General features: G+C 36.4%; 1 protein-coding gene across 3 annotated transcripts in view; it reads left to right on the forward strand.

The window, feature by feature from the left end:
- The window catches only part of PRR16 (proline rich 16), a 170,164-nt gene extending 153,001 nt beyond the window's left edge, over nucleotides 1-17,163 (forward strand). The window contains exons 3-4 of one of the 3 annotated variants that reach the window (XM_042787988.1): nucleotides 13,514-13,577; nucleotides 14,426-17,163. The gene's annotated coding sequence lies outside the window, so the exon portion shown is untranslated. Of the gene's footprint in view, nucleotides 1-11,048; nucleotides 11,074-11,719; nucleotides 11,791-13,513; nucleotides 13,578-14,425 lie in introns of those variants that run through there. The other 2 variants (XM_042787989.1, XM_042787987.1) reach the window with 2 other exon arrangements.
- Nucleotides 17,164-20,472: the final 3,309 nt, after the last annotated feature.

A 20,472-nucleotide genomic window follows, 5' to 3' on the forward strand; every position in this document is an offset into this window, starting at 1 on the left:
TGTTTAATTGTAACTCCAGAAGGAAAGCCAGTGTATTTTGACTCACATTGAAAGTAAAACGTGGACTATATATCTGTATGGCCAAAATGAGAAACTGGAATCTGTTATTACTTTCAGCATTTAGATATTCTAGCTGACACAAATCCATTTGCTTTTCATTCACTCATAAGTAAAGTATGGGACAGATCTGCTAGACTTGCAGATTGCTGGAGGAGATGGTCCTTGTAGCCTGCCTTTCTTTTGCCCTGTGTTGCTAGAAATAAGAGAAATTCAAATTGAGTTGCTTCTTCAGCCTCAGGCATTTTGAACTTGCAGCTCCCCTTGTGTCTGAGGTATGTTCTGTGTTTCTGTACAGAGCAGTATGGCTTCAGCTGCTCATGGCTGCACCTCTAGCTTCTTTGAGATTTTGGTAGAGGAAGGTGCTAAGAGAGAGGAGAAAGTGAGTGCTAGGATGGTTGTTGTGTTTTAGAGAAACAACAAGCACCACACAGAGAGGACAGAATATCCCTTTATCATCTACCATATCCTATGCCTGAAGGGTGGATTGAAATCCTCTTCTGTAGCCTCCACAAACACATACCCTCTTCAGTTTATCTGACAGTTATGGATGTACTGCCAAGGGCACTCCCTTTTTTGGGTCATCTGATGCTGCCCCATTGCCCACAGTTCCCCATCAGGACTCCTCCAGTCTTTGCAAGCATGACCACCAGCCAGGTTGTGCTTTGTGCCATCTTTCCTCCTTTCTCAACAGCCACAAATACCAAAAATGGCAAGCAAAACCTTTAGCAAATTCTGACTTTCTATCCTTCTTTCTCAGGTCCCATGTCAGAAGATGACTTTTCCCAAGCCACAAAGAGAGGGTGAAGTCTTCTGACTCTTTTTAACTTCCCACCTCTTACCTCCTCATCCCTTTAAGGAAAGCCATGTTCTCTTGATGACTGTTACCTGATTCTGCTCATTGCAGCAACAAAGGCAGCTGAGTGTCTTTTCATCTACTCTCTGATGGAATATGTTTAAACATTCCCTAAAATAGTCTAGAATTTGTTTCTCAAAGAAAAGTAAGTTCACAGTTATACTGAGACTTTTATTAGAAGATTGCAGGAGGATACAGCTGGCAATTTACTATTCAGCACATACTCTGTGTTGGTGGGAGGAGTGGTAAGACTTCACTCAAAATGGAGGCTGGTGTTGTGGAAAAGGGCTTTTCAGAAGTCAGCTGTCAGTTTGTCATTTGTCCATTATGTACTTTGCAGGTTTGATATGGTATGTCAAGATTTTGTTACAGCAGCAATGAGCTTTCAGCTGATAGCTTACAGTTGTGAATAGTGCAGTGATTTATATACCTACTTGCTAAGAGTTTGTTATATTTATTCTTGTTTTTTGTTTCCTTGTTTTCTTAATGGAAGATCACTATGACACAGGTAAAACAATTTACAAAGGTAATTCTAGCTTCTTTACTTTTAGTGATGCTTACACATTGATGCCTTTTATCTAGAAAAATTATTTTGAAAGTTAAGTTTTTCTTTGTAAGCAGTAAGCAGGTACTTCTGATTATTGATACAGATGATTCCGTTTACTATCCCAGTTTATTGTGCCAGGACACATTTGTGGCTATGAAAGTATTGGAAATAAAAGCAAGCTTCTCCAATTTTCTTCTCTTAAAAGTTTTTATGCTGCTCTTGATTAGAGGCTCTTTTAGGCATTAAGAGTTAAGAGGGTGATAGATAACTTTAAAAGGAGAAGTGATTTTAAGGATTAATATAGTTTTCAATATTAACTGTAGAAGAAAGTTTCATCAGGTCAAAGTTCCAGCTTCTCTTGTTGGGTTTGCAAAGGAAATACACATAATTCTTCACACACAAAAAAACCCAACAAATCCAAACCCCACCAAAACAATATAAGGTGCACTGTGGCTGGAGCAGAGTTGATTTTTTAACTATTTGCAAGGGAATTATCCAAATAATGGATTCTTCAGACATTCCTTTCTATTTTGCTTCCGGGTGCATTGCTTTGTCACACAATGGTTAACACAAGGGGCATGCTGTCTTTATCAGGCTCTGCTCACTGATGTCTAAAATGATGTCTGGTCTCTACAAAAAAAATCAAGAAAGTTTATTAAAAAATGTATTTATGTTTGGTTACTTAATTTACTTAAGTTTTATGGTATGGTATTACATTTTTTTGTTTTCTTCTATCTGTCTTACTGCACCATTAGGGCAACTGAGAACCGACTGTGTAAATTCTTTTATCTGGTTTTGTTGTAGTGACCAAATTGCTGCTTTTCACCAAATACATACATTTAATTTGTCCCATTGCCACATTTGATATAGCAGTGCCATATATGTTAGGCAATTCTCCTTTTCCTGAGAGTTGCCCTGCCTTAAGTAAGTTGGTTCTTTGAACTGCTGATATGTGGTCAGTGTCCTAGATAGGCACCATTGTCTGTCAAAACCAACACTAGCCCTTCTTTTTAAAATGGTTTAGTATTAAAGGGAAAGAAGCAACACAGGAAAAGAGTATAGTTGTGTGAAATCAAAGATAGTCTACTTGTCATAGCTTTTTTTTTTTTTTTTTTTTTTTAATATTTCTAATAGGTAGGTGGCAGTTTACTGTCCTCCAGACTCCCACAGAGCTTCCAGAGCTTCATGTGTTTTTCAGTTTCATTTCTTGTATTGCTACTCATTCTCACACTCTCCATTCCATGGAAAGGAAAGAGGGACACTGGAGAAGTCACTGGAACACACAGGCACCTCTCAGAGCATCTGCAGAAGCATCAAAAGAGTGATGATTTCCCATGACTTGAAGAGATCACCTTCCCATACAAGGTCACAGCAGCAAATATAAGTTTGCATTAGGCACTGAGATTATGTGTAGGTGAAAATTTACTTGGTTTCAAACACCAGAAACTGAAAGTTAAGAGACTAAGGCTAAAATTTAAAGAACAATGGTGTGCAAAATCAAGTAAATTCAGAAAATCTGAAATTTGTGCATATAGCTAACTGTAACCATAGACTTGTCATGATTCAACCCCAGCTGGCAACTAACCACCCAGCCACTTGCTCACTCCCTGCCACAGTGGGATGGGGGAGAAAATCAGAAGGGTAAAAGTGAGAAAACTCATGGGTTGAGATAAAGACAGTTTAACAGGTAAAGCGAAAGCCACACACACAAAGCAAAACAAGGAATTCACTCATCACTTCCCACCAGCAGGCAGATGTTCAGCCATCTCCAGGAAAGCAGGGCTCCATCATGTGGAATGGTGACTTGGGAAGACAAACACCATCACTCCAAGAGTCCCCTCTCTTCCTTCTTCTTCCCCCAGCTTCCTATGCTGAGCATGACGTCGTATGGTATGGCATATCCCTTTAGTCAATTGCGGTCAGCTGTCCCAACTGTGTCCCCTCCCAACTTCTTGTGCACCCCCTTCTTTTGCCTACTTGCTGGTGGGGTGGGGTGAGAAGCAGAAAAGGCCTTGATGCTGTGTAAGTGCTGCTCAGCAATAACAAAAACATCCCTGAATTATCAAGGCTGTTTTCAGCACAAATCCAAAACATTGCCCCATACTAGCTGCTGTGAAGAAAATTAATTCAATCCCAGCCATAACTAGCACAACTTTATAAGATTTGGGAATCTTTGTTCAAGATTAAGTACTTTCTTCTAATAATTTTGACTCGTTCAGCAAGATAAAACCATTTCTGAGTGCATCAATTACAGAAATCAAAGCCAAGTGTCTTTGCTATATACCATGACAGATAGAAAGTCCATCCTACTTGAAAAAAGAATTAACGGTGATTTTGGCCTTCCGTCCTGTGCAGAGGAGAAAACGCTTAAGGAGGTTTTTCAGATATGCAGAGGACCAACTGTGACTTATCTGAAGAGCTACAAACTCTCATAGTTTGAACTGTGACTTGGAAAACAACATTGGAGAGGACCTTAGCCAACTCAGTGAGCACAGAGTAGGTTCAGTGCTTCAAACATAATTCCAATCCACATAGCCCAGAGCATGTACCACTGCTCTGATTGGATTTTGCAGCAGGCTTTCTTATATATCCAACTAACTGATTTAGATAAATAGATCCAGATGTTTTATTCTTGTTTTCAGCTTTAAAGCAGTCCGTCAAAATGACTAACCTCTTTTGTGAAAAGCTCACAGTATTGCTGCCCCAATAGTTTGCTGTATTTCATTGGTCAGAAAAACACTGTCTTTGAGATATGTGTTTAATGTGCAAAGCACTGGATTGTGCATTTTGCTAGTAACCTTTTTCTGAATAGCATTAGCAGGAGAATTTAATGGGTTGTATTTGAATTCTGATCTGCTTTTGACAGCCTATGTATCTTTCTTGTTAAGCAAATCACTCCAAAGCCAGATGAGGATGGGTACTTGCATCAAAGCAGGGATGGCCAATGATTTTCAGTCAGCAAGCCAGTCTGCACTGGCAAAGGTCTTGTGGTTTGCAACTGTTGATACTGGAAAAAAAAAAAAAAAAAACACACACACAAAAAAAAACCACCAACCAGCCAACCAACAAAAAAATACAAAAGGATTTTATGTTAATTGTGAGCCAAGCCTTGAAGCATATTTGATCGATACAATGAAAGTTCTAAGGCAGATATGCTTTATGGCTTTTTCCTGTAATAAGGAAAGAGATCTGAAACTGGGATAGATCGTTGCCTGTGTAAATGTCCCCTTTTCCTGATGGAGCTCACCATATCCTGCTATGCACTTGAAATAGTTCTTTACTATTTTTCACATGTATAGATTTTGATAGAAACATCTGTGCTAATAAGTGAGAGAAATTAAGTTCTTTAAAAGCTAAGTGGAGGTAAGATTTCTTGTTGACTTTGTGTTTGACTGTCCTGTCCAGCTCTATATAGCATAACACATCATTCAGGTTGGATGGAGAAAAACAGTGATCACTAAATTTGTCAAAAAATACTGTTTCATGCAAGTCTAGACTTCTGGGCATTCAGCTTAAAATTGATAAACAGGCTACAGAAGTGAAGTGACCCATCACAGGTCTGCAAAATGAGAAGCTGAAATGCTGATCTTTGTTTTCATTGCCTTTTTCCAGAGTTACCCCAGATTTATGTGTTTGTTTCAAATATGGTGTTATGTCACAACAACATAACAGAATTCTGGAAGCTCATTTTTAGGATTACTCAAAATAAATTAAAAGACATCATTCTAAATGCCTAGGAAAAAGATTAATACTTATATTTCTGATAAACTGATATTTCTGCCTTTTAAGCATCAGTTGCGTATAGTTAATGATATTTGTAGTGATGGATAAATGGGAATAAGACAGCTAATAAGAGAGGATGCACAAGAGCGTCTCTTGTTTCATACAGGTATTTGAAGAAGATGTTGAAAATTAAGCTGACAATGCTTAAAATGAAAGTTTGCATTGAATTGTTGTGTATTTGCAAAAGTTTTAGCTTCCTGTATGTCTGCTTTTATAATCTAGAAAGCAAGTACATTCTCACAGAGTACGTACCACTTCACAAATCAGAGCTCTTTCTTTACTAAGCTTTATATTAATTACATTTGAGCATTCCCAGAAAACACATAGTGCTTACCATAAGGAGATTCTTTCATACATCTTCAATATATATGTCCTGTCAGGTCGATCTCTTTCATGCATATTGTTGCTGAAAACAAAAGGCATATGAAGATGCTAGGTAATTTATTGATGCTTAGCCATGTGGGGTTTTTTCACCTTTCAATCTAATAATATATTTTTACATTTTTAGAATATATTTTGCTGTCTCCATTCAATTTCTTTCTGATACCATGATTTCCTTGGGAGCTCAGGAAAGTAGCTGGTTAAGTCTTGATAAACAAATGCATAGAAGTGTCAGTATTTTTCTTTCACAGTGTATGATGTCTCAAGCAGTAGATGCAGCCCTTTCTTTTGTGCCTTGTGATAGAAAAGGGTTGCAACTGTTGGTCAGGAAGTCTTCCAGTAGGCTGCTGAAGTGTGGAGACTTGTAGTAAACACTATCCCATTGCTGCATGGCCTCAGGGCCTCTCTTGCACTTACAGGTTTCTGCCCAAGATTCAGTTGTGAGCTATTCAATAATTTCTAACAGTTAATATTTCCTAGATACAAAGACCGAACCTCCCGGTGTCCAGAAGCATCACAGAAAACCCCAAAAAATTTTAAGTATGTTGACTAACCACAATAGTAATGAATCATTGTGAGCCTTTAGCAACATTCACATGTTTAGGGAGAACAGGATAATGTAGTTTCAGTAATCTCCATAACTCTGCTGGCAGTGAAATTAATTTTTTTTCTTGTGTGGCAAAATATTTGTGTCAAATGATAAAGGAAAAAGTAAACCCTGTAAAGAACTTGTTAATGAACAACATGTTGTCAGCTAGAATCATAAATTATTTCATACTTCAATAGGCAAACCTGGAGAAGGCTGTGCCAAAGTATTTACAGATATTTGCTGATGTCTCTTAAGTCCTTTTGGCATGCAAAGTAGGCTTAATCCTGCAAGGCTGCTGGATTGCTTGAGTAATTTGAAATAGATGAAAGATCTGTAAATGTCAAAAAAAAAGCAGAAATATTAATAGTTATATTGTCTCCTACATGTCTCCTTTCACCCATATACATTTTTTTTTTTTTTTTTTTTTTTAATAAGCAAGCAGAGGGCTGCCAGCTCACTTATTCATCCTTCCTAGCTTCAGGCTGAATGAAGAAAGGTTACACCTGTCAACTTAAAGATGTACTCTGGGAAGAATGATTTTCAAACTATTCACATGTCACTTTAAGACATATAATTATATAAAAACCTCTAAACTCTAAAAATTGAAAGATAAAACTCAACATTTTTAAATACTAACAGATGCAAGTCCTTTAAAGCATTGAACTATTTTATATGAAATTCTACTTGTCCTGAGACTAATGTCCATTTCCCTGATTGATAAAAGGTTTTTTCCATTGGCATGTAGCTTATGCCATATACTCACATAAATTATTTTTATTCAGTGAGTGTAGGTTTGCAGGAATTTGTATTATCATCCTGTTTTCTCTTATATAGTCATCTTCAGGAACTGACTGGTTTAAAAGTAAACCACGGGAAATCTGAAATTTTATAGAAAAAATACAGACAGACACATATAGGGTATGGGATGGTGGTCTTTTTTCTGACCTGTCAGACCTTCCATCTCTTTTAGTTTCTTCCAGCAAATGAAATTTAAGAAGTCAGTGATGGCAAGGTCTTTAGGTGAAGCAAAGAGATAATAGGTACAGCATTGGTAGGAGACTTGCTAGCACTAGATACTGGCTGTGACATCGTTTGGCAACTCATTGCAATTTCAAAGCTACTTCATACTTAAAATTTTTGTTTCATTATTTGCTCAATATGGCATTGCTTGTGCTAAAATAGATAGGTAAACTTTGTAACCAATTCCCCAAGTGTGTTGCTAGCTAATTTTTCACTAATCATTAAAAAGAGAAAGTTACTTCTGTTAGGTACTTAGCTGTCTTTTGCATCTCCTTCTTTTCCTAATCATTGTTCTACCTCCATTTCACACAGATGTGCATTCAAGCTAATTAATGAAATCTTCTTTGACTCAACATGAAAAGGAAGGCAACAATAAGGGTGGAAAGATTAAAATAGTATCATGTATTATCTAGCTCTAATGTTTAAAAGCCTATTTTTAACCCAAAAAAATGCAGTAAGAATGAATAGATGGGTTCCCTGGACCATGTTGTTCTCCATAGCACTATAGATTCTCTTTGTGCATCTCAGATATAGAACCTCAGTTTGGGAAAGTAGCAGTAGGCCTCCAGTTTACTTAGCCATGCATCTCCACCCCCCTGATATTCAGTGGAAGGATGCTGCAAGAAACAAGTTTTTTTTTACCACTAACAATGTAGGGTCTATTTGTTTCTGTTGTTTAAAAAGTATAGAGAGCCCTCAACAAGCATCAGAACTCTTGTTCTAGTGTTTGTGCTTGTAGTTTCAGTGTTGCAGATTATTTACATTCTGGAAAGATGAAGTAGAAATCTAGAGAGAGTGAAAAGGACAAAGTCAAATAAACTGCTGTTAGCTTATAACATGTAGATTAAAAGTATTTGCTTGAATCTGAGAGGAAATCTGCAGCCTAACCAGAAAGTGGACTCAAATTTCCTTTCATATAGTTAAGTGCTTCATATGCAAGGCCAGATTTATTATTTAATTATTGTCCACTGGTATAATAAATTATTTCAGTAATCCCTCATAAAGTAATACTCAAATACTTTCTGTATTAAAAGGCCTTGTGGTTAAACAATAGATATCTACTGTTCAAGAACCATCACCAGACATTTGAGTGGCTGTCAGTACATGAAATTAATTTCCCTAGTATCATTAGTCTGTCTTTTTCAGGGATATCACTAAGCTGAAGTATGACTATGTCTGTGTATGCAGAACCAATCTAGTTTTCACGTTGGTTGCTCAGCTATTGCTGTTGGTACAACTGAAGTGGCCACTTGATCTGTGGCTTTGAATGTGACCTTGCAAACTGCAGTCCAACTGGTTGCAGGCTTATGGATATTGTCCAAGATCTGTCCTGTAGCTAACCCAACTCAGTAGAAGAAAGAGATAATTAATATATATATATATATACGCACATTAGATGTATACACATAGATAGGATATATAAATAATGCATAAATATATACATTTATATTTACATATGTCTATATATATTCTATTACAGCCATTGGTAAACAAGCATTTAAGTGTACTTGGCCTTGCTTTTTAAACAAGTCTAGATCAGAAGCCTAACTGTAAATGAAAATTGCAAGATCCATGCCTTGCCCCTTTGAAATGAAAGATAGCTTGAATTTTATATCATGCTGTAGCACAAAAAAGCTGGTTTCCTCTTCTTGACAATTTCTTGCTTTTCCTTTGCATGCTAGTCAAATACAAGATAAAAAGTAGCAGAAAGCTAATTTTTTGAGAAAATAGCTTTTCTGGGAGCTAGTAAACATGTATCCCAGAGACAAAATGAATTCAAAATGCCCTCCCAGAAATATTTTCTTAGTAGTTTTTTCATGAAAGATGTATCGTACCATATTCAAAAACTAAGGAAAAAAGAAACAGGCTTTCTAGGAATGTATTCACACTTGGCATAACCGATTCTATCGTAAGACATGGTTTAAGAAATTGCCAGAACAGTTTTCCAATATCTAAGTGGTTGAGTGACCAAAAAGTCAAATGACCAAAAAAAAAAAAAAAAGAGTCATGTTAAGAAAAATAACCTGATAAAAATGTTTCTAAAGGTTTAAAACTGTGAACAGAAATACATTGTTTCAATCAAAAAATATGTCTGAGAAATTTTCAAAATGCTTATTTATATATCCCTTCTTTACTTCTGAGGAAGTAAGATCTTTCTTCTCCAGTTAAATTTATGTATACTTCTGTTACCAGACAAGGTGCCTCTGACCAGTGAACAAGGCTGCCACAGTTATCCAGAATGCACCATCAGGACTTTTTCCAATGCCATTCTTTCCTCTTTTAACATTTTTTAGCTGGAGTTGTGGCATTTTTGGCATTCATCATGTCAACTTCTAACATTGACTATTGATTTTAATTGTGTCAAGATACCACCTGGTAACTTTGGTTGCCTAGAGTTCAGCTGTGTTGAAAACTAAGGGTATCAACAAAAAAGGCTTAATTTCATTTTGTCAGTCTCACAAATTTCTTCTTTCAAATCTGAACTGTTTGGGACATTACTGACAAGCACCACAGCAGTCTGGCCAACACTTTATAAGTAACAAACAGGAAATTTTATGAGTTTCATGTATTGACAAGCATGATGCTCCTGACATGCATTTCATGCTTCTGTTATTAATTTTTCGTTATAAAAAAATTATTCTAGAGTAGCTCTCAGAGCCAATATTCTGATGGTCTTCATTTTGTTGTGCAAGCACAAAAAGACAGTAAAATTCTACAAACACATTATTTAGGCAGAATGAGTTCAGTTGGAAAAGTGTATTCAATAAGTGCTTTCATTATACACTCTGACATCATTTACAGATTTCTATTTAGGATTATCTTTATATATAGAAATGGTTTTGGAGAAAGGTCTAGAGATATCAAAGCTAGAACAACAGAGGACTTGATAACCACATTAGGGAAGTGTTCTTAGAGTTTCACAAGATAAGAATAATGCTACTGTAGAAGCTAATACATATTGTCAACATATAAATGAATTATAGTGAGTAAAGAAAAAATGGAAAATGTATAAATGTAGATATTTTGATTTTTTATGCCATTTACAATCTCTTTAAAGGCTTTGAAAGAAAAAGAAAAACTTCAATAAGTAATTGGGAATCGTTTGCTCACTGGGAAATAAATTATTTACGGACTGAAACAGTAGAATAAAGCAATCACATGTAAATAAGTATTCTAAAGCTTCTGAGGAAAATAATAGGAAGAATTACAAAGAAGTGTGGTGGTGGATTTGTTATCATTCTGGGTTGTTTTGATTTGGTTGAGAAAGATGTCTCAACAGTGTTACATCACAGAACACAAAAATGCTAGCATTGGCTTATACAGTTAAAATGTTGATGGAAGAATAAAATGTTTGCTAAAACATTGGGTTTGCATTCAGCAGATTTTCTTTAATCATAAAACATACACATTTTTATCTGAAATATTCTGGTTTCTGACTGAGGCTGTGTGTCTTCTGAAATCTGTTATTTAAATTTATACCCCAAAAAAATACACCAGGGGTTATGATTGAGATTTCTTGGACAATATCAACAAGCAGAAAAAACCTCTGCAAAGGCATTCCCTTCCCTTTCAATGATTCTTTCTTCTGTTGAAGGAATTAGCACACTAATGCATCTTTTCTGAAAGGGCTAAAAAAACCTAAGGTAATATAGATAAAATAGTCTATATCTGAATCTAAATATTTCTGTATCTTTCAGGTATAACTGAGTAACTGAAACAGATGTCATTACTATTTAAATGATATCTAGAAAATATGTGCACAGTGTTTAGGACTATATATTAATATGTGTTTTTTTTTTTTTTTTTTCCATTAGGAACATTTGTTATACCCTTAAATATGTGAGTACAACTAATAGCTTGGCGTGTGCTCTTACTGCTAGTGTGCTTATGACAGGTCCAAATTATGCTGTCTGTGCTAAAATAGCCCAAATAATGGAGATTTTAATTAGGCTCGTTTTTCAGGTGCTTTTATCAGACTCTTAAAATGATGTGGAAGTTATATAGCGTAGTATTAATGAAGTAAATTTCTTTCTCAATTGAATGTGAAGTGCATTTCCTAGTAGTTTGCTTCTTTTTCTCGATAAAAGGCACTAGACCCAGCATAGAAAGTTGCATTTAAAGCATCCTTTTCTGTGATCATTGACAGTCACCACTGCACTCATCGGTTCCAAGTTGATAGATGTCTTCTATACAATTTGCTTGATGTCTTCCTGTCATGTCACTATAGAATCAAATGACATTTATTACTCTTTAAATACTGTAAGCTGAACCTGACTATCTCTATATTTGTGTATCTTTAAATGAAAATGTATTGCTTATTCAGCTAAGCTTAGATAAATGTCCCCTCCTACCATTTTCCTATTTTGTACCAAACCTGTACTTCACTGTTCAATTTATAACTAGTGCATGCATAGCACCCCATAGGTCTGAGATGAAAGGGTGGTTCCCTTTAGTAGCCTTTTTCCTTAATATTTTCCATCTGCAGTGTTTTGCATAGAACTCTCTGCAGTGACACTGTGGTCATGGACATGATGATGAGGAGGATATTGTGGTAGATTGGAGTGGACTCGTTTTCAGTTATTAAGAAAACTGTGGCAAACAGAAGGAAACAGAAGGGAGATGTTTTTCAGGTAATACTGTCAGAGAAGTAAAACATAATTTTTATTACAGAAGAATAGTTACCTGGTTTTGAATGGGGGAAACAATGAAATTGCTTTCCCTGTGTCTGTTTTTTGGAACTAAATCGTTTTGCTGTAGAAGGAAGAGAATGACCTGATGATGCTGCCAAAGTAATGAAAGGGAAGAGAAAAGATGTGAGTGAACAAAACAGACTCCCATAAATTGTCTGAACTCTAGCTCCCTAGGAAGGTCTGTTTCTTTCACTATGAGGATGTTGACAAGATATGGTGTAATGAAGGGATTTTGTAATGATGAATTAAATGTAGTGATGTGAATGTAAAACCTCATTTTCAAAATAGTAAAAGTTATAGAATTAAGAACTAGACAGTTCAGGATAGGTATCTGTAATTAGTAGACACAGTTTTTTCCAATGACTGTCCTATTTTCTCTCTGTGCCTCACTTCTTCATGTGTACAATAATGATCTGAAATTACATATTTTTTTTTTGGAGGTGTCAAGAGGAAATGCTTCTTCTTTTTTTGATACAGGCATTGCCACATTCTGAATTTTTCACTGAGCAAGCTTAACTATAATCTTCTAATTTGATCAAATTCTTTATTAATGTGTAGAGGTGCATCACATTTTTCACAGTGGTGAAGTTTGTGCTTTTTAGCAGAGATATCGTAAAGAATCAAAAGGCAGGCTTTTCTGTGAGAGAATGTTGATGAAATGAAGGTGGATGTCATGTGGTTGTATGACTGGGAATGAATCAAATTGTGGGGTTGTTGACTGAATTAGAGAGATGCTAGAGGAATCCAGGTATACCTGATGCACCACTTTTTGTGTGTGTGATATTGAATATTTATGAATTGCAACCCAGAGGAAAAGAAATAAAATATATTGCTCTTCATATCTATAGCTGCTCAGCATTGTTTTATACTGTATTCAGAATAAGTTTGAGAAACAACTGTTTTCTGACAGAGAACAAATACTATTTGTTTTATTTATTGATGATGATTATTATTATTACTTTCACATATATGTTTGTTGTACATTACTAATCCTGTTTCATGAGCATTAAGCTGAGTTGAAGAGCAATACCATCCTTTTTTTTGTGATTTTTATGAGGTGTTAACATACACAAAAATGTTAGCCCAAAGGCAATTGCAGCCAAAAACTGTGACAGCTGAAAAAGGGTTGTGTGTTTCTAGTAATATGAAAACTTTCCTCAGTTAAAGGCTAAGCTGCTAACAGATGTTTAGGACCCTCCACTTCTTCATTAATAACGTGAGCCAAACCCTAAGTAGTTAACTAGGAAAAAAATTTCCTTCTGGGCCAATTTTATCATACATTTATTATACCATATTTACATGACTTGCATTACATTGAGCCATTGTTACAATCCCAAATACTAATTAAGTTTCCCTGAATAATTGATTTTTTTTTTTTTTTTTTAGTTATGGGGAAAAAAATAAAAAGGGTTGACAACACAACTACTTCAGATGGTTTTTTTTGCCTGACAAAGTGACCTTCCATCCTACCCTAGGCAATCTTTATCAAATTGAAGTATTCCAGTCAATATGAAATTAGAGGAAATGTGAATGAAGGGCTATATTCATAAAGCTAATGGCAAAGAACTAATTTTGCCTTCCCCTTGCAGTATGTAGGTCTGAGTACAAATCACAAACCTTGGAAGAGGAAGTTCTCATTCTTTTCCTCAGGAGGTATGAATTTAATTATTTAACCCAAGTTAGTGTCCTAACTACCAACAGGTAAGTATCCTAAGGTCTCTCTTTTTGATACTGCTTTATCTTATCTGATAAATAAACTAAAGAAATTCAGTGAGTCAGTGAACTTCAGCACTAGATTGGAGTGTTACTCTCTTTCACTGACTAGGACTATTTTAGTGCTTTATAGAAATTAAAGCAGTTTCACAAAAGTCAATGTGAAAGACTCAAAGCAAAATTTTATATGGTGTTTTAGTGATTAGGAAACTTACCTGCCAGGTGGGAAACTTCTGGTGAATTCACTTTCTATTTTATTTCAGAACAGGGATTAGAATATAGAATCTCTGATTAAATTAGACTTGAATTCTTAGAGGTTTTTTCGAATGCTTAATATATAGTTCTTTATTTTTAAGATCTCAGGATTTCTTGTTTCATTTTGTGCCCTCAGGCATATTGTTAAGCTGAATTGTTCTGTTAGGTAGGTTAAAGAGGGTAATCCTCCTAAAAAGAATAATTTTAAAAAAGATTAAAAAAACATAATTTCAAGATCAGCATATACTCTGAGACCTAGGATAGTAATGATCAGTTTCTCAGGTGGTATAATACAACATAATTCCAAAGACACCATTAAAATTAAAGCCATTTCCCCCAGCAGAGAACCAAGGCTTGTATCAGTAATAAAGTACAACTATAAAAGGTCATTTCAAAGAATCATAATTCTTGGAACTCTTGCTTACATAAAAAATGGAACGATCATTCGAAGTTCTGTTTTCTTTACTATTAACTTTGTCTCTTTAAAGTAACATTTTTATAATTTCGTCTTTATCTTCTTTTCTTTTTAACAGCACCTTCAGGCTTGAAGGACTATCTATATCTGGAGGCACGTCGGTTAATTATTTGCATATCAGATTCATCCTTGTGACTTCTTGCAGGCCAGATCTGAAAAGTAACCAGGAACCTGACCTTCAATGGAGAATGGAAAAGCCCTTCAAGTGAGAGCACAACTGATCATGAGTGTAATCTGCATTGACTCATCTTCCTCAGATCTGACAGCTACAAGCTGAGTCCTGGCAAAAGCCACAGCCTTAAATTCCACTTAGAGGAAAAGAATAAAGAGGACTAAATGTCTTGCCCCGTTGCAGAAACTGCTCTCTCCAAGCCTGACACTTGTGTTCTGTGCTGAGCAACCAGAGTAACAAACAATGAGTTTTTCATGGCTCCAGCCAGCATCCAAAAATATTTCAATATGTAGCCAAAAGGAGAAATGAAGCACTTAGGTGATAGCAGAAAATTAACGCATTTACTGTAACAGAGGAATGTTACTGTCTGTGGGGATAGAAGACCTCTGTCATCCCTTGTACATATTGAAAGCCATACAGGAACAAGGCATCAGTGATGTTAAATTGCTTAAAAGGATGCTGTCTCCTGTCCTCCACCCAACTTTGAAGAATTTCAGCTGTTAGAGATTGCATATCAATGCACTTCTAGTATTTGCACTGTCACTTCCATTCAGGGTAATGATGTGTGCCACCATTTGCACAGATGGCCCCAAGAGATTTTTGACCACAACAAGCTATGTTTTGCCGGGGCTCCAAAAGGAATTAAAAAGTTAGAACTGAAGAAAAACATTTGCGCTCTCTTTCACTATGGGGATCTCTTCACAGAAAGGACTATGGTCCTTTCTTAGGTTTAAATAAATACATACATATACATACATATATATATATGTATATATATGAAAAAGCATCAACATGATAAGGTGTATTTAAAAAGGGGATATAATCTTTTTTAATAGCATCCATTTTTTATCATATTAGCAGCCAAGTTTAGTCTATTGAATTACACATCCAAAATGTTCCTATTGAACATTGACATTATAGTCCCAGTTACTGTTAAAGAAGTCATTTGTAATATGTGTTTGACATAAAAATTTTCTAACCATTTGTCTATACTTCATGGAGAAATCTAACAGACAAGCAGCATTTTCAGTTTATTTTTCTAAATAAATGTGTTTATATTATTTGCAGTCACTCATTTTGGATGATTTTCGTTATCTCCAAACATGATTTAAAGACAGATCCAAAACACAGGAATTGTTTGTTCATGTTAAGCTGTAATGATTTGCTGTCCGAAAGCTTTAATATAAATATTCTAATTTGTAAAATGATGAAGTATATTTATACAGGCAAATATGTATGGAAAACTAGAGGAGGTATTTTAATTCTTAATTTCAGAACATAGTTTATTTTAATATCCACACGAAGAAATCTAAATATATAATGGGATAGATTTTTTTATTATCAATGAGTTTTAGCAAGTGAAGACTTGCATGTTTAAGAATGAAAGGAATGGAGTCTAATACTGGTGGTTTCCCAAATTATAGAGAGACCTTTAGTCAGCTGTTTCATTTTATTCAAAAACTGGCTTAGGTTTTTTGAGTTTGTTATTTTTTGGTGTGTGTGTGTGTGTGTGTGTTAGGGCTTTTTGTGTTTCGTTTGTTTTAGCATACTGACAAGGCCATGAAGTTGATACTATTTGATCACAAACAAATTGAGATGCTACAGAATAAGAGCTTGTTCCTTGGAACAGTCTGTAGTTTACAGTTAAGAACAGTCATTGTTATCCATTTACTGCAGTGTTTTGTTACTGAGTTACTAAACATTTCAATACTAGAGCTGTTATGAATAAAAATATATTTTTTCCTTTTTTCTTAGTCCATTAGCCTGTGTGTAATTTTAAGAGAAAAGTAAAGCATGTGATTCCTGGTTTACTTAAAGCCTTCATCTTAAATCCAGTCATTATGTGTCTGATTTATAAAGCTGAATAGTTTGGTTTTTTTTTTTTTTTTTTTTTCATTGCTTTATGGAACCTATTAAATGTTCACTAACAGAAAAATGATCTTTCAACAAGAAATAATAGAAAATTCAAGCCTTTTTAAATCTGTGAGTTAACTTTGTAAAGGGCAGATATCTTAAAAATGTGTTGCTCTGCTCTAATGTACTAACTAGTGTATGCGTGTGTGTTTGTGTGTGTGTGCACGCATGCGCACCCTTACCTGCTGATGACTGAAATGCCAGCTCTGCTGAAGTAAGTGCCACAAGTCCTGTTACTGCAAAAGATGCTCATGTTATTGTATTTTCTGGAGAAAGACCTGAGCTCTGTCTTTGCTTGTGACTCTGAAGCCATAAATAGCTTTTACAGTTTGTCAGGAAATCACAAAATGAAATAATTAAGTGAATGTTAGCCTCCCTCATTTGGAAAAACTTGGAATCATCTCATGGTTTGACTCTTTTTGAAGAAATTCAGTGGTCAATTTCCATTGGTGCAATGGACAAATGAAACCTTTGTATTTGTTAAAAAATTATAGCTGTGTTTTGTTCCTACACATTTTAGCTTATGGTTGGCTTACAGTCTTTTAACTGTGATTTCATTTCTGTGTCATTAGAATAACATATTTGGACATACAACTTGCATGGGCTTTGTTTTGCTCCCTCTTTGGATAACCTGTATTTTAAAATTGAAGAGCTTACTCTTTGAGACTAATATTCAGAGTTGTTTAAAGAAGGGACACCATTATCTAAAATATAAGAAAATTTCAGAATGATAATTTGAGCACTTCCATTATTATCTAATAATAATATTTGGAAAAGCTCTTATTTTTGTGAACAGAATGCATTCATTTATATTTGAAAATAGCCCAATAAAAATCTAGTGAAATAATTTGTTACTACTTGCAAATACTTTTCTGCTATGATGAGTTCTAGATCAACAAGTGTGTGAAATTTTTATTGTATAAAAACCACCTGAAACAATATACAATTTTCTTCAGAAAAATACAGCAGACACGAAAAATAATGACCTGGTCCCAGGAGTGGTTTTACACAATGTGTGTAATGAAAAAATAATAAATGTATACCAACATGTAGTCCTAATTTAGGTGACAAATGTAGTTGAAAGAGAACACTGCATATCATGGTTCTCATCAATTACATGCTGTTGTTTATAGCTCTGCATTAACTGGGATTTCATGCTGGAAAGTAAAAACTCACATGTATCATGTCTTCTCTTATTACCAGTGACACTGGATAAATCCAGATTTCTTGATTTTTATAGATTTAAATAATTAAATCTTTAGGTAAGTATTCAGTGTTGTGATAAAAGTTGGTCTGACGTCTGCATACTATACAGAGACTCCTCTGAGATAGCACTTCAACACAGGATAATAAAACTCCTGGAATTTCAAAAATTGTTGGCAAATAACTAGCACTGAAATATTATTCGTAAAGTTTAAAATCAGAGAAGTCAATTAAATTATGTAATTAACAAAAATTTTCTGTTATTTCCATTATCTTATTTTAAACTCTTCAACAAGACCAGCAGAACTTCTTCAAATAAGGTGACATTGTGGTGACTGATGGGTTCATTTGTAGGTTTACTGTGTCTGAATGTAAGAAGTGCTTGCAGAAGTTATTCTAGAATAGTGCAGTGTTTCATTGCCTGGCATCTGAAAAGCTGTCTGAAGCAACCAATATTCTTGAAATGATGAGGAGTGCAAAACAAAAGGCTGGTAGTTCTGAATGTGTCTACAAAACATACTTTCAATACTTGAACCTTTTTACAGGCAAGGACCACCGCCATTCATGAGAAAAATAGGTATATGCTGAAGTAGCTGTTTTTGTAAAGTGGAAGCAAAAGATTGCAAAAATCTGATGATCACCATGATTTTAAAAAAGTGTCCCTTTCCTGATACAATCGCCTCTGGTGTCACATGGCATGAATATCCCAGAGGGACAGATTTTCTTCTCTGATGGGACATGCTCAGTCCATAGCAAGACTCTCCAATGATGTAAATAAAACTTGTCCACAAGATAGCCATGCCAGTTTTGGTGTGGGAGAGTATTGCCTGGGGAGGGATGAAAGGAGGGCAGTCATGGCCCTGCCCTGGGGCTTCTGCTGAAGATAAGAGGCTGTTGTTCAGGCATCTGGCAGGACCAGAGCCCAACAGGGGACAGCTGTATGGGAATGTGCCGGCCTACTCTGAGGTTGCTCATATCATCTGGCATGAGGGCCATCTGCTAACCGACAGTGAGAAGGAGTCTGGGAACATAGACCTGCTGGGTGTGTATGGCAGAAAAAAATGAGACGGGAGACCCTAGGGCAAAATTTAAAGGATCTTGGGAAAGAAACTGTAGGCTTAATATCTAAGTCCCAGGAAAACCCTGGGAACTACCGACATGTCAGCCTCACCTCTATGCCTGTGAAGATCGTAGAACAGATTCTCCTGGAAGCTATGCCAAGGTACATGGAGGACAGGGAGGTGATTTGAGTCAGCAACATGGCTTCACCAAGGGCAAGTTCTGCCTGACCAATCTAGTGGCCTACTGTGATGGAGTGACTACACCAGTGGTCAAGGGAAGAGCTACAAATGTCATCTATGTGGACTTCTGTAAGGCCTTTGATATGGTCCCCCCACAACATCCGTCTCTCTGAATTGGAGAGATACGTATTTGATGGATGGACTGTTCAGTGAATGAGAAATTGGTTGGATGGTCACATCCACAGACTAGAAGTCAATGATCCAATGTCCGAATGGAGAACAGTGCAAAGTGGTGTCTCTCAGGGGTCTTTACTGGGATCGGTACTGTTCAGGATCTTTGATAATGACATAGACAATGGAATCAAATGCACCCTCAGCAAGTATGCAGACAACATCAAGCTGAGAGATGTGGCTGTCACAACTGTGGGATGGGATGCCATCCAGAGGGACCTGGACAAACTCAAGAAGTGGACCCATGTGAACCTCATGAGGTTCAACAAGGCCAAATGCAAGGTACTGCACCTGGGTTGGGGCAACCCTTGGTGTCCAGTACAGGCTGAGGGATGAAGGCATTGAGAGCAGCCCTGCAGAGAAGGACTTGGGGGCATTGGTGGATGAAAAGCTGGACATGAGCCAGCAATGTGCACTCCCAGCCCACAAAGCCAGCCATGTCCTGGGCAGCATCAAGAGAAGTGTACCCAGCAGGTCAAGAGAGGTGGTTCTCCCCCTCTACTCTGCCCTGGTGAGACCCAACGTGGAGTACTGCATCCAGCTCTGGGGCCACCAGCATAAGAAAGACATGGACCTATACAAGCAGGGCCAGAGGAGGGCCACAAAGATGATCAGGGGGCTGGAGCACCTCCCTTATGAGGACAGGCTGACAGAGTTGGGGTTATTCAGCCTAGAGAAGAGAAGGGTCCAGGGAGAACATAGAGCAGCCTTCCAGTACTTGAAAGAGGGTCTACAGGAAAGATGGGGTGGGACTATTTATCAATGAGTATAGTGATAGGACAAGGGGTAACAGTTTTAATCTGAATAAGAGTAGATTTAGATTAGATACAAGGAAGAAATTTTTCACTGTGACGGTGGTGAAACACTGGAAGATATTACCAAGAGAGGTGGTAGATGGCCCATCCCTGAAAACATCCAAGATCAGGTTGGACAGGGCTCTGAGCAACCTGATCTAGTTGAAGATGTCCCTGCTTATTGCAGGGAAGGTTGGCCTAGATGATATTTGAAGGTCCCTTTCAACCCAAATTATTCTGTTTCTATGATTCTATGATAAATTATGGAGTTTATGTTGACTGATTTTAAGTACTATTATCTTTTTGTGGGTTTAAGAGTTACTTATTTAACAAGTGTCCACAGCAGGGGTCCAGCAGCATTGGTACAGCGTACCAGCATCTCTGCAGTTACCTTCCCTGAGTTATTGAGTGGCTGAAAGGGAACACTTTCATGTGTAACTAGAAAGGTGTGTAGGGAGAAGTTTCATCCTTAAAACAAACCAGAAGACTGTAAAGAGGGTTGACAAAATGAGATAACAAGGGAGTCCAGCTAGAGAGTGGGGAAAAGACA

This window comes from Tyto alba, unplaced genomic scaffold, assembly GCF_018691265.1.
Source record: "Tyto alba isolate M040663 unplaced genomic scaffold, T.alba_DEE_v4.0 Super-Scaffold_13, whole genome shotgun sequence".
In the NCBI taxonomy this organism is placed as follows: domain Eukaryota; kingdom Metazoa; phylum Chordata; class Aves; order Strigiformes; family Tytonidae; genus Tyto; species Tyto alba.